This window comes from Tachypleus tridentatus, unplaced genomic scaffold (assembly GCF_004210375.1).
Source record: "Tachypleus tridentatus isolate NWPU-2018 unplaced genomic scaffold, ASM421037v1 Hic_cluster_2, whole genome shotgun sequence".
In the NCBI taxonomy this organism is placed as follows: Eukaryota; Metazoa; Arthropoda; class Merostomata; order Xiphosura; family Limulidae; genus Tachypleus; species Tachypleus tridentatus.
In genome coordinates, this window is record NW_027467782.1 from 57,615,796 (window position 1) to 57,628,802 (window position 13,007).

Below are 13,007 nucleotides of genomic sequence, written 5' to 3' on the forward strand. Positions count from 1 at the left end.
TTCTCCAACTTAGAGACAATAATACCGTAGTTTTCTAAGGAAGCTTAATTCTATAATTAATTATTTCTCAACCTTCGTCAGTTCCAAGCACACCCTGTCATAACATGTTTTAGTCTAGGTCTATGATATAACAATGTACTTGTTAACAGCTTTATTATACTTTATCCCACAAGAAACTTGAGTTTCTTCTGTAATGTTTAGCAGAAACCTGGTGGTGTGTTGTTGAATTAAACAGATTAATGTTGGAAGAAACTATTTATATTTTAGTTAATACGAAGAAATAACTTTGATCTATGTAATTACACTGATTATTACTGTTACGGACATCGTATGATTAGAACTTCCTGAAAAGACGAAACTGGGAACATTGACGGTTAATGTTTGACCTCTGAAATGTTTTACTTACTAACAACATCCACGAGAGATTTAATCTTGCTAGAGTGTTGAATTTGGGAACATTAAAGGCTAAAAGCACTTTACAATAACTGTAATCCAATCTTCTGTAGCTTTTGGAATTATTCACAACAACACCCATTGGTTGTTGTTAACAGTTTAACATTTCCTTTTGCACGTTAACAATTTTGTTAAAAGTTAAAAGAGAGTACAACACTAACCAACCATACACGATGATAAACTTTTCAATAAAAAGTAAACACCATCTTCCAAAAGTATGTAAAATCAGAAACTGGATCTGCCTAGGAGGACTTGATACGTATATGGTTCAATTAGGAGGACTTGACATGTACATGGTTCAATTAGGAGGACTTGACATGTACATGGTTCAATTAGGAGGACGTGACATGTACATGGTTCACTAAGGAGGACTTGACATGTACATGGTTCACCAAGGAGGACTTGACATGTACATGGTTCAATTAGGAGGACTTGACGTGTACATAGTTCAATTAGGAGGACTTGACATGTACATGGTTCACTAAGGAGGACTTGACATGTACTTGGTTCAATTAGTTTTTTCTAGTTAATTTTTTTCACAGAATAAACGTTTATTTCGAGACTTTACTGAATATTTGTTTTTGAACCTTCGTCAACTTTAACTTCTTATCCACCTAAATGATCTAAAAAACGCTTTAAAATCAAACTCATTGATTTTTTTGGATTGGTGGGTAAATTTTCATAACCCATAACCATCAGTTTATCGCTGAAAACTTTGATCCAGATTTGCTTAGATTTTGTTTCTAAGCCTATTAAGACCCGGCATGGCTAGGTGGGTTAAGACGTTCGACTCGTAATCCGAGGGTCGCGGGTTCGAATCCCTGTCACCCAAAATATGCTCGTCCTTTCAGCTGTAGGGGCGTTATAATGTACGGTCAATCCCATTCTTCGTTGGTAAAAGAGTAGCCCAAGAGTTGGCGGTGGGTGGTGATGACTAGTTGCCTTCCCTTTAGTCTTACACTGCTAAATTAGGGACGGCTAGCGCAGATAGCCCTCCAATAGCTTTGCGCGAAATTAAAAAACAAACAAACAAACGAACACTCTTAGACTATTAAAACCTCAAGCGGTTTGTCGTCTTTCAAGCGTCTTCCTACCACTAATAGTACTGAGGTTCTTATCATAGAAACATTTGTTGTTCGGTTGAACATTAATTAATTTTCTCAGACTATGAATATTCTTTCGTCAAAAAGTTATGGCTTATTTCATTATCTGTAGATTTACCCTGAGCAATATTGCGTTGTCGATTTGGTAAATATTGCAGTCGTAAACAGCTATCTCGAGACAGCAGGGCTCACATCTACCTTCGTAGCTGGGATCGTTTTAAAATATTTAAACAAACGTATATGAACAAATAATTTTGAAAACAATTTAGATGATAGATTAGTATTAAAGAAGGATAACCTACGAATAATTAAGGTTCTGTAAATAACTGATATTAAGTTGATGAACAGTGAGTGGTGAAGAGGTGCCCCCTGTTGATGAAAACTGGCATTTAGTAATTGTGTTTCAATGGTGATTCCTGCAATCTCATTACAAAATAGCAACTGCTATGGAGTGAACAAAGTGTTATATAAACATTAGATAGTTTGTTGTCTACTGAGCTGGCCCAGCATGGCCTGGTGGTTAAGGTACTCGATTCGTAATCTGAGGGGTGGCGAGTTCGAATCCCTGTCACCCAAAACATGTTCGTCCTTTCAGCTGTAGGGGCGTTATAATGTAACAGTCAATCCCACTATTCGTTGGTAAAATAGTAGCCCAAGAGTTGGAGGTGGGTGGTGATGACTAGCTGCCTTTCCTCTAGTCTTACACTGCTAAATTAGCAACGTCTAGCGCAGATAGCCCTCGTGTAGCTTTGCACAAAATCCAAATCAAATCAATTGATTGAGCTTTGACTGGAAATATAAACTTTGTTATCAATATTTTACTATAAAAGTAAAAATCAGACAAGGTAAACACAATCAATTTTATGACAAAACATTCGCGCCTATTTAATGAGATATTGCGCATGTCTTCAGACATTCAGAACGTAATTCTCTAGAAATTAAAGCGTTTTACAGGTAGTAAAGAAAGTTTCCAAACTCTTAAAAATATTTTTTGTTTTTGTTTAGAAAATCAAAATAGTTTTATAATGAAACGAATTAACCAATTTCTTATTTAACAGTGACGGCGCCACTGTTATTTAACATAACTTTCTAGTCTGAAATAAAGTTACCCGCTTTCTTGTCCAACAACAGGAATATGTATCTTAACATTCAAGCTTTGTTGGTTAGGGTTAACTACACTTTAGGTGAACGACAACACACGTTAGAAGAATATTAAAATCAAAGAATAGCCTAACTAGGGTTAAAACAAAAGAATTTCAATGTGGCTAAATATTTCGACGTCACACATTATTCTATGATGTCGTATGAAACTATATAACAAACATGTATAGATCACAAGATAAACCTTCACAAAACACAGATTTATTATATGTAGCTAGCTGTTGTAAACATAATTTCATACACAGGGTGTTCGGAGAGTCACTGTGCACTTATATATTTATTAACAGACATGTTTCAATATAGAATACAGGAGGTAAATATGAATGACAATTATAAACAATGTAGAAAGTGACCCCTGTTGGCATCAATACAGGCCTGGATCCTTCTTATTTTGTTTCTAAACACCGCTATCAGTCGCTGGTTTGAAATGGACTGAATAGACATATGATTACAAAACTGCTCAGTGACTTTCTAAACACCCTGTATTTTAACCAGAACATATGCACATGTTTTTGGAAAATATCCTGTTTTATAATAGAGGAAACGGAATGTATGGATAAATTACAGTCAGTAGAACAATGTACAGTCACTATTGTAGATTAAAATCACTAATGTAAATTATAGTCAGTAATAGAGATTACAATCACTAATGTAGATTACAGTCAGTAATGAAGTTTGCACTCACATAAATTATAGTCACCAATATAGCTTACAGTCAGTAATGAAGTTTGCACTCACATAAATTATAGTCACCAATATAGCTTACAGTCAGTAATATAGATTGCACTAACTAAGGTGAATTATTGTAACTAATACAGCTTATAGTCAGTAATGTAGATCACAGTCAGTAATATATATTACAATCACGAATGTAGATTACAGTCAGTAATACAGATTACTGTCACAAAAGTAAATTATAGTAACCAATAGAGATTAGAGACAATAATGTAGGTTACACTTACTAATATAGATTACAGCTACTAATGTGAATTACAGTCAGTAATACAGCTTACAGTCAGTAATGTAGATTACAGTAACTAATACAGCTTGTAGTCAGTAATACAGCTTATAGTCAGTAATGTAGATTGCAGTAACTAATACAGCTTGTAGTCAGTAATACAGCTTATAGTCAGTAATGTAGATTACAGTAACTAATGCTAGATGTATGTAGTGATCCTTGTGGTATCTATATGTTAATACTAGATGTATCTGGTGTTCATTGTGTTATCTATATGTTAATACTAGATGTATCTAGTGTTCATTATGTTATCTATATGTTAATACTAGATGTATCTAGTGTTCTTTATGTTATCTATATGTTAATACTATGTATCTGGTGTTCTTTATGTTATCTATATATTAATACGAGATGTATCTGGTGTTCTTTATGTTATCTATATATTAATACGAGATGTATCTAGTGTTCTTTATGTTATCTATATGTTAATACTAGATGTATCTAGTGTTCATTATGTTATCTATATGTTAATACTAGATGTATCTAGTGTTCATTATGTTATCTATATGTTAATACTAGATGTATCTAGTGTTCTTTATGTTATCTATATGTTAATACTAGATGTATCTAGTGTTCTTTATGTTATCTATATGTTAATACTATGTATCTGGTGTTCTTTATGTTATCTATATATTAATACGAGATGTATCTAGTGTTTTTATGTTATCTATATGTTAATACTAGATGTATCTAGTGTTCTTTATTATATCTATATGTTAATACTATGTATCTGGTGTTCTTTATGTTATCTATATATTAATACGAGATGTATCTAGTGTTCTTTATGTTATCTATATGTTAATACTAGATGTATCTAGTGTTCATAATGTTATCTATATGTTAATACTAGATGTATCTAGTGTTCATTATGTTATCTATATGTTAATACTAGATGTATCTAGTGTTCTTTATGTTATCTATATGTTAATACTAGATGTATCTAGTGTTCTTTATGTTATCTATATGTTATTATATGTTATTATACTATATGTATCTGGTGTTCTTTATACCAGATATGTTATCTATATATTAATACGAGATGTATCTAGTGTTTTTTATGTTATCTATATGTTAATACTAGATGTATCTAGTGTTCTTTATGTTATCTATATGTTTACCAGATGTATGTTCTTTATGTTATCTATATACTACTAGATGTATCTTAATTTTTATGTTATCTATATGTTAATACTAGATGTATCTAGTGTTCATTATGTTATCTATATGTTAATACTAGATGTATCTAGTGTTCTTTATGTTATCTATATGTTAATACTAGATGTATCTAGTGTTCATTATGTTATCTATATGTTAATACTAGATGTATCTAGTGTTCTTTATGTTATCTATATGTTAATACTAGATGTATCTAGTGTTCTTTATGTTATCTATATGTTAATACAGATGTATCTGGTGTTCTTTATGTTATCTATATGTTAATACGAGATGTATCTAGTGTTTTTTATGTTATCTATATGTTAATACTAGATGTATCTAGTGTATATTATGTTATCTCTGTGTTAATACCAGATGCATCTAGTGTTCTTTATGTTATCTATATGTTAATACCAGATGCATCTTGTGTTCTTTATGTTATCTATATGTTAATACTAGATGTATCTAGTGTTCATTATGTTATCTATATGTTAATACTAGATGTATCTAGTGTTCTTTATGTTATCTATATGTTAATACCAGATGTATTTGGTGTTCTTTATGTTATCTATATGTTACTACTAGATGTATTTAGTGTTCATTATGCTATCTATATGTTAATACCAGATGTATCTAGTGTTCTTTATGTTATCTATATGTTAATACCAGATGTATCTAGTGTTCTTTATGTTATCTATATGTTAATACCAGATGTATCTAGTGTTCATTATGTTATCTATATGTTAATACCAGATGTATCTAGTGTTCTTTATTTTATCTATATGTTAATACTAGATGTATCTAGTGTTCTTTATGTTATCTATATGTTAATACTAGATGTATCTAGTGTTTTTTATGTTATCTATATGTTAATCCTAGATGTATCTAGTGTTCTTTATGTTATCTATATGTTAATCCTAGATGTGTGTTGTGTTATTATGATTATCTGTATGTGATGTTCTTTAGTTTATATTTATGTTAATACTAGGTATGTGTTGTGTTCTTCAGATTTTCTATTTGATAGTACTTGATGTGTCTAGGGTTCTTTTGATTATCTTTAAATCGATATTAGGTATATCTGATTTTCTTTAACATTGACAAATAAATATTTATTTATTTTTAAGTGTAATTTTAAAGGCTGTATGAAGTCCACCTTTTTTGTTCGTTAATGGAATTCTTTTGTTCAGATTTCACATAGTTACATAATTTATATAAAGACTTTATTGAATAGTTTTCTATGATTAGAATTTCGATCCAAGCTTCTGGAAACCCGGTTTAAAGAAACCTCAACTGAAAGTCAAAGTCGTGTTATATCTAATGTTAATGCTTTCCGAAAGCAATCAAATGTTTCGCTGCGTTTCCTATCCAGAGGAAAACGTTCAGCTGTTCTAATGGATTAAATACATCCTGCTAAAGGAGGTTTTTGTTACAGAGAATTAAAGTGGAAAACAGCTAGATGTCTGGAGGCATTGATTCTAGGTAAATTTATACCCGCTACACTAGATATACTTGGCCAGGGTTATCTAGTTAGGAATTGAAGTAACTAAACATTTAGTCTCGTATAACTAGGTGTGTCATTATTTGATTTTGTTTGCTATCTCGATTGGTGTTCATTTCGTAAAATAGTCTTCGTTTTTCTATGGAAGGTGGAGAACATATAAAAATGTTTTAACATTAAGATGATGGACTTTTGTGTTTACAGAAAAATCGTCTCGGTTATTCTGTATTTTTGCTTGTAGAATACACTTTGAAGTTCAAAATAATATATTAACAGTTTGATTTAGTATCCATTATTTGTTTTCAAATTTATAGCTTTAAAACTAATACAATATCACCTATGCACCTATTGTTAACACTAACATAATACCACCTATGTTGCTATTGTTAATACTAATATTATATTACCTATGTAGCTATTGTTAATACTAATTTAATACCATCCATGTAGCTGTTGTTAGTACTAATATAATACCACATCACCTAATTATTTATTGTTAATAGTAACATAACAGGCCCGGAATGGTCCATTGGTCATGGCGCTTGACTCGCAACCTGAGGGTCTCGGGTTCGAGTTCCTGTTCCACAAAAATGCTTGCAGTTTAAACCGAACAGTGAGGGGACTTATAATGTGACGATCAATCCCACTATTCGTTGTTAAAAGAGTAGCCCAAGAATTGGCGGTGTGTGGCCCCATATTCTGAAAGAGCGAGCATGTTTGGTGTGATAGGTGATCTGAACTTTTTTTCAAGAAAGGGAAGTATTAGTACACTGTCATGTGACAGTACATTTATCCAAATAAACAAATACAATTTCTTACTCTGGTGACAACTGAGTTTGATATTAATATTACTTACCCGCGTGTCAATCAAAACCGCCACCTGTTGGTTGTGGAAGAAACATACTTACTGTTTCAAGTTTGTTTTTTGTTTTTTTACTCTTTTGTAGTGGATTTTATTGCGTTGTTATACGATCATATTTCTGATTATGGTTGAATGTAGTTTAATCTGAAATAACTGACGAACTATAATTTTACAAAAGTTGCCGCCAGCTAAAATATTTATTCTGGCTTAATGCAAGTCGGACCGAAATAAATTCTAAATGAACGCAATCTACAGCCTTGCTTCTATCACAACAACTTTGAAATAAAATGATAGATTATAGTACCCATGAGGAATTACTAAAATACAGTACAATGTTACTAAAACACAGTACAATGTTACTAAAATACAGTACAATGTCGTTCTGCAGGAGGAAATATTAGATTGTATTACTATTAACCACATTTTAGTACCCAGGGAAAACTGTTAGAATGTAGTACCCAGGAAATACCACTAGGTTATAGTACCCAGGAAAACCACTAGATTGTAGTAAACAGGAAAAACCACTAGATTGTAGTACCCAGGAAAAACCACTAGACTATAGTACCCAGGAAAAACCACTAGACTATAGTACCCATAAGAAATTACTAAAATACAGTACAATGTCGTTCTGCAGGAGGAAATATTAGATTGTATTACTATTAACCTAGAAAATCTGTCACATTTTAGTACCCAGGGAAAACTGTTAGAATGTAGTATTTAAAAAATACCACTAGATTATAGTACCCAGGAAAAACCACTAGATTCTAGTACCCAGGAAAAACCACTAGATTGTAGTACCCAGGAATAACTACTAGATTCTGGTAGCCAGGAAAAACCACTAGATTGTAGTACCCAGGAAAAACCACTAGATTGTAGTACCCAGGAAAAACCACTAGACTATAGTACCCAGGAAAAACCACATAAACTATAGTACCCAGGAAAAACTACTAGACTATAGTACCCAGGAAAAACCACTAGATTGTAGTACACAGGAAAAACCACTAGATTGTAGTACCCAGGAAAAACCACTAGATTGTAGTACCCAGGAAAAACCACTAGATTGTAGTACCCAAAAAACACCACTAGATTGTAGTACCCAGGAAACACCACTAGATTGTAGTACCACTAGATTGGTACCCAGGAAAACTACTAGACTATAGAACCCATGAAAAACCACTAGACTATAGTACCCAAGAAAAACCACTAGACTATAGTACCCAGGAAAAACCACTAGACTATAGAACCCATTAAAAACCACTAGACTGTAGTACCCAGGAAAAACCACTAGACTACAGTACCCAGGAAAAACCACTAGACTATAGAACCCATGAAAAGCCACTAGACTATACTACCCAGGAAAAACCACTAGACTATAGGACCCGGGAAAAAACCACTAGACTATAGTACCCAGGAAAAACCACTAGACTATAGTACCCAGGAAAAACCACTAGATTCTGGTACCCAGGAAAATTACTACATTCTAGTTCCGTGATGAAAGGTCTACAGGAATACCTACTACATTCTAGTTCCGTGATGAAAGATTTACAGAAATAACTACTACATTCTAGTACCGTGATAAAATGTTTACAGGAATAACTACTGCATTCTAGTACCGTGAAGAGAGGTTTACAGGAATAACTACTACATTGTAGTACCGTGAAGAAAGGTTTACAGGAATAATTACTACATTGTAGTACCGTGATAAAAGATTTACAGGAATAAAAACTACATTCTAGTTTCGTGATGAAAGGTTTACAGGAATAACTACAACATTCTAATACCGTGAAGAAAGGTTTACAGGAATAACTATTACATTCTAGTACCGTGAAGAAAGGTTTACAGGAATAACTACTACATTCTAGTACCGTGATAAAAGGTTTACAGGAATAACTACTGCATTCTAGTACCGTGAAGAAAGGTTTACAGGAATAACTACTACATTCCAGTACCGTGAATAAAGGTTTACAGGAATAACTACTACATTCAAGTACCGTGAATAAAGGTTTACAGGAATAACTACTACATTGTAGTACCGTAAAGAGAGGTTTACAGGAATAACTACTGCATTCTAGTACCGTGAAGAAAGGTTTACAGGAATAACTACTGCATTCTAGTACCGTGAAGAAAGGTTTACGGGAATAACTACTACATTCTAGTAACGTAAAGAAAGGTTTACAGGAATAACTACTACATTGTATTGTAGTACCGTAAAGAAAAGTTTACAGGAATAATTACTACATTGTAGTACCGTGATAAAAGATTTACAGGAATAACTACTGCATTGTAGTACCGTGATAAAAGGTTTACAGAAATAACTATTACATTCTATTACCGTGATAAAAGGTTTACAGAAATAACTACTATATTGTAGTACTGTGATAAAAGGTTTACAGGAATAACTACTGCATTCTAGTACCGTGAAGAAAGGTTTACAGGAATAACTACTACATTCTAGTACCGTGATAAAAGGTTTACAGGATTAACTACTACATTCCAGTACCGTGAATAAAGGTTTACAGGATTAACTACTACATTCCAGTACCGTGAATAAAGGTTTACAGGATTAACTACTACATTCCAGTACCGTGAATAAAGGTTTACAGGAATAACTACTACATTCTAGTACCGTGAGAAAAGGTTTACAGGAATAACTACTACATTCTAGTACCGTGATAAAAGGTTTACAGGATTAACTACTACATTCCAGTACCGTGAATAAAGGTTTACAGGAATAACTACTACATTCTAGTACCGTGATAAAAGGTTTACAGGATTAACTACTACATTCCAGTACCATGAATAAAGGTTTACAGGAATAACTACTACATTATAGTACCGTGAAGAGAGGTTTACAGGAATAACTACTTCATTTTAGTAGCGTAAAGAAATATTTACAGGAAATCTGCTACATGCTTGTACCATGAGGGATGTTTTACAGAATTTTGTTAATTATGTTGAATCGAGAAATGAACATTTTGTTTATAGTGTTCATAAGTTTTCCTGTCACTCACACTTAGTGTGTCACAAAATTAGTTTGTTGATTTTTACCGACTGGTGAAGCATATCTTAACATATCTTTTTCTTGTTACAAAACATCGAAATGATAAATCAAAACCCTCTTTAATGTAGGTGTGATTACAGTAACTTATCACACCATTTCATTACCTCATGTTACTGGTACACACACACAGTGTGATTATAGTAATTTATCACACCATTTCATTACCTCATGTTACTGGGTACACACACACAGTGTGATTATAGTAATTTATCACACCATTTCATTACCTCATGTTACTGGGTACACACACCAAGTGTGACTATAGTAATTTATCACACCATTTCCTCAGGTTAATGGTACACACACCAAGTGTGATTATGGTAATTTATCACACCATTTCATTACCTCAGGTTACTGGGTACACACACCAAGTGTGAGTATGGTAATTTATCACACCATTTCATTACCTCAGGTTACTGGGTACACACACCAAGTGTGACTATAGTAATTTATCACACCATTTCCTCAGGTTACTGGGTACACACACCAAGTGTTATTATAGTAATTTATCACACCATTTCATTACCTCAGTTTACTGGGTACACACACCAAGTGTGATTATAGTAATTTATCACACCATTTCCTCAGGTTACTGGGTACACACACCAAGTGTGACTATAGTAATTTATCACACCATTTCATTACCTCAGTTTACTGGGTACACACACCAAGTGTGATTATAGTAATTTATCACACCATTTCATTACCTCAGGTTACTGGGTACTTACATTAAGTGTAATTATAGTAATTTATCACACCATTTCGTTACCTTAGGTTACTGGGTACACACACCAAGTGTGATTATAGTGATTTATCACACCATTTCATTACCTCAGGTTACTGGGTACACACACCAAGTGTTATTATAGTAATTTATCACAACATTTCCTAACCTCAGTTTACTGGGTACCCACACCAAGTGTTATTATAGTAATTTATCACAACATTTCATTACCTCAGATTACTGGGTACACACACCAAGTGTGATTATAGTAATTTATCATACAATTTTATTTCCTCAGGTTACTGGGTACACACTCCAAGTGTGATTATAGTAATTTATCACACCATTTCATTACCTCAGGTTACTGGGTACACACGCCAAGTGTGAGTATAGTAATTTATCACACCATTTTATTACCTCAGTTTACTGAAAACACACACCAAGTGTGATTATAGTAATTTATCACACCATTTCCTAACCTCAGTTTACTGGGTACACACACCAAGAGTTATTACAGTAATTTATCACACCATTTTATTACCTCAGGTGAGTGGGTGCACACACCAAGTGTGCGATTATAGTCCAAGATCATAGATTAATATGCTCTAATGTTGTTTTTATGCACAGACTGTGCATTCGGTAACTCATGTTTGTCGACCTTTGGCATACAAATCCGCTCCACCTTTTGGGACAGTAGGTACACGATAAGAGTAGTTTCAAATCCCACTATTTGACCAGAAGAGTGTAGCTATTTATAGGTAGTTTTTTGTATGTAGTTTGGTGGAAAAATGTAAAACAAACAATATAATGTTCTCGTATTTAAATTCTGTTATAATTAACTAATTCTTTACCTTACTATAAATCATTGATCTTGAATTTGGATGGTATGTCGCGGTACGTAGCTTTAATAACGGAGTCAATCAACGTATTGGACTTTGTGAGACGAAACGATTCTCTGTGTTACCCCAAACCAAAATATGAAAAAGAGGAAAACGTATGTGTGCGTGCGTATTTTATTCACGAGTGATTTTCTACGACGGCTACATAACTCTTTTTTTTTTTTTCAGTACATTTACCAAATATAATTATCATACTTGTTGTTGAGATAATATGAGAAGCACACTCTTAGTTTTCGAAGAAGGTCGCGCTAATCGTATGTTTCTTTTGTATTTACAGGTAGCATGGATCCACACAGACAGGTCTACCTTATTAACCTTAGCAACTCGTGTAATCACGAGAAATTCTCGTTACCAGGTGTCTCACAACAGCCATCGCACGTGGTGGTTGCACATTAAAACGTACAGATGAGGGACAAAGGACAATACATGTGCCAAATCAACACTTCTCCCATGAAGAACCAAGTGGGATACATAAAAGTGGTTGGTAGGTATTACCTATAGGTTTCTATTAAACCTTTTACATTAAGAACCAAGTAAGATACATAAAAGTGATTGTTCAGTATTACCTATAGGTTTCTATTGAACCTTTTACATTAAGAACCAAGTGGGATACATAAAAAGTGATTGGTCAGTATTACCTATAGGTTTCTATTGAACCTTTTACATTAAGAACCAAGTGGGATACATAAAAGTGGTTGGTAAGTATTACCTATAGGTTTCTATTAAACCTTTTACATTAAGAACCAAGTGGGATACATAAAAAGTGATTGTTCAGTATTACCTATAGGTTTCTATTGAACCTTTTACATTAAGAACCAAGTGGGATACATAAAATGTGATTGGTCAGTATTACCTATAGGTTTCTATTGAACCTTTACATTAAGAACCAAGATACATAAAAAAGTGGTTGGTCAGTATTATCTATTAGTTTCCTATCAAATCTTTACACCAGATGTGATTATAAGAACCATGACATCATTAGGACCGTGGCCTTTAAATCCATGAATTCATAGTTCGCAACCTCTTGCTACAGAAGCACTTTGATACATTGGATGCGATATAAGAGAGACAGT

General features: G+C 33.1%; 1 pseudogene across 1 annotated transcript in view; it reads left to right on the forward strand.

Moving 5' to 3' along the window:
* LOC143242981 (neurotrimin-like) overlaps window positions 1-13,007 on the forward strand; it is a 69,934-nt pseudogene that overhangs the window by 4,449 nt on the left and 52,478 nt on the right. Inside the window, exon 2 of the transcript XR_013023541.1 lies at window positions 12,212-12,418. The product of XR_013023541.1 is annotated as a neurotrimin-like (transcript). The remainder of the gene's footprint in view (window positions 1-12,211; window positions 12,419-13,007) is intronic.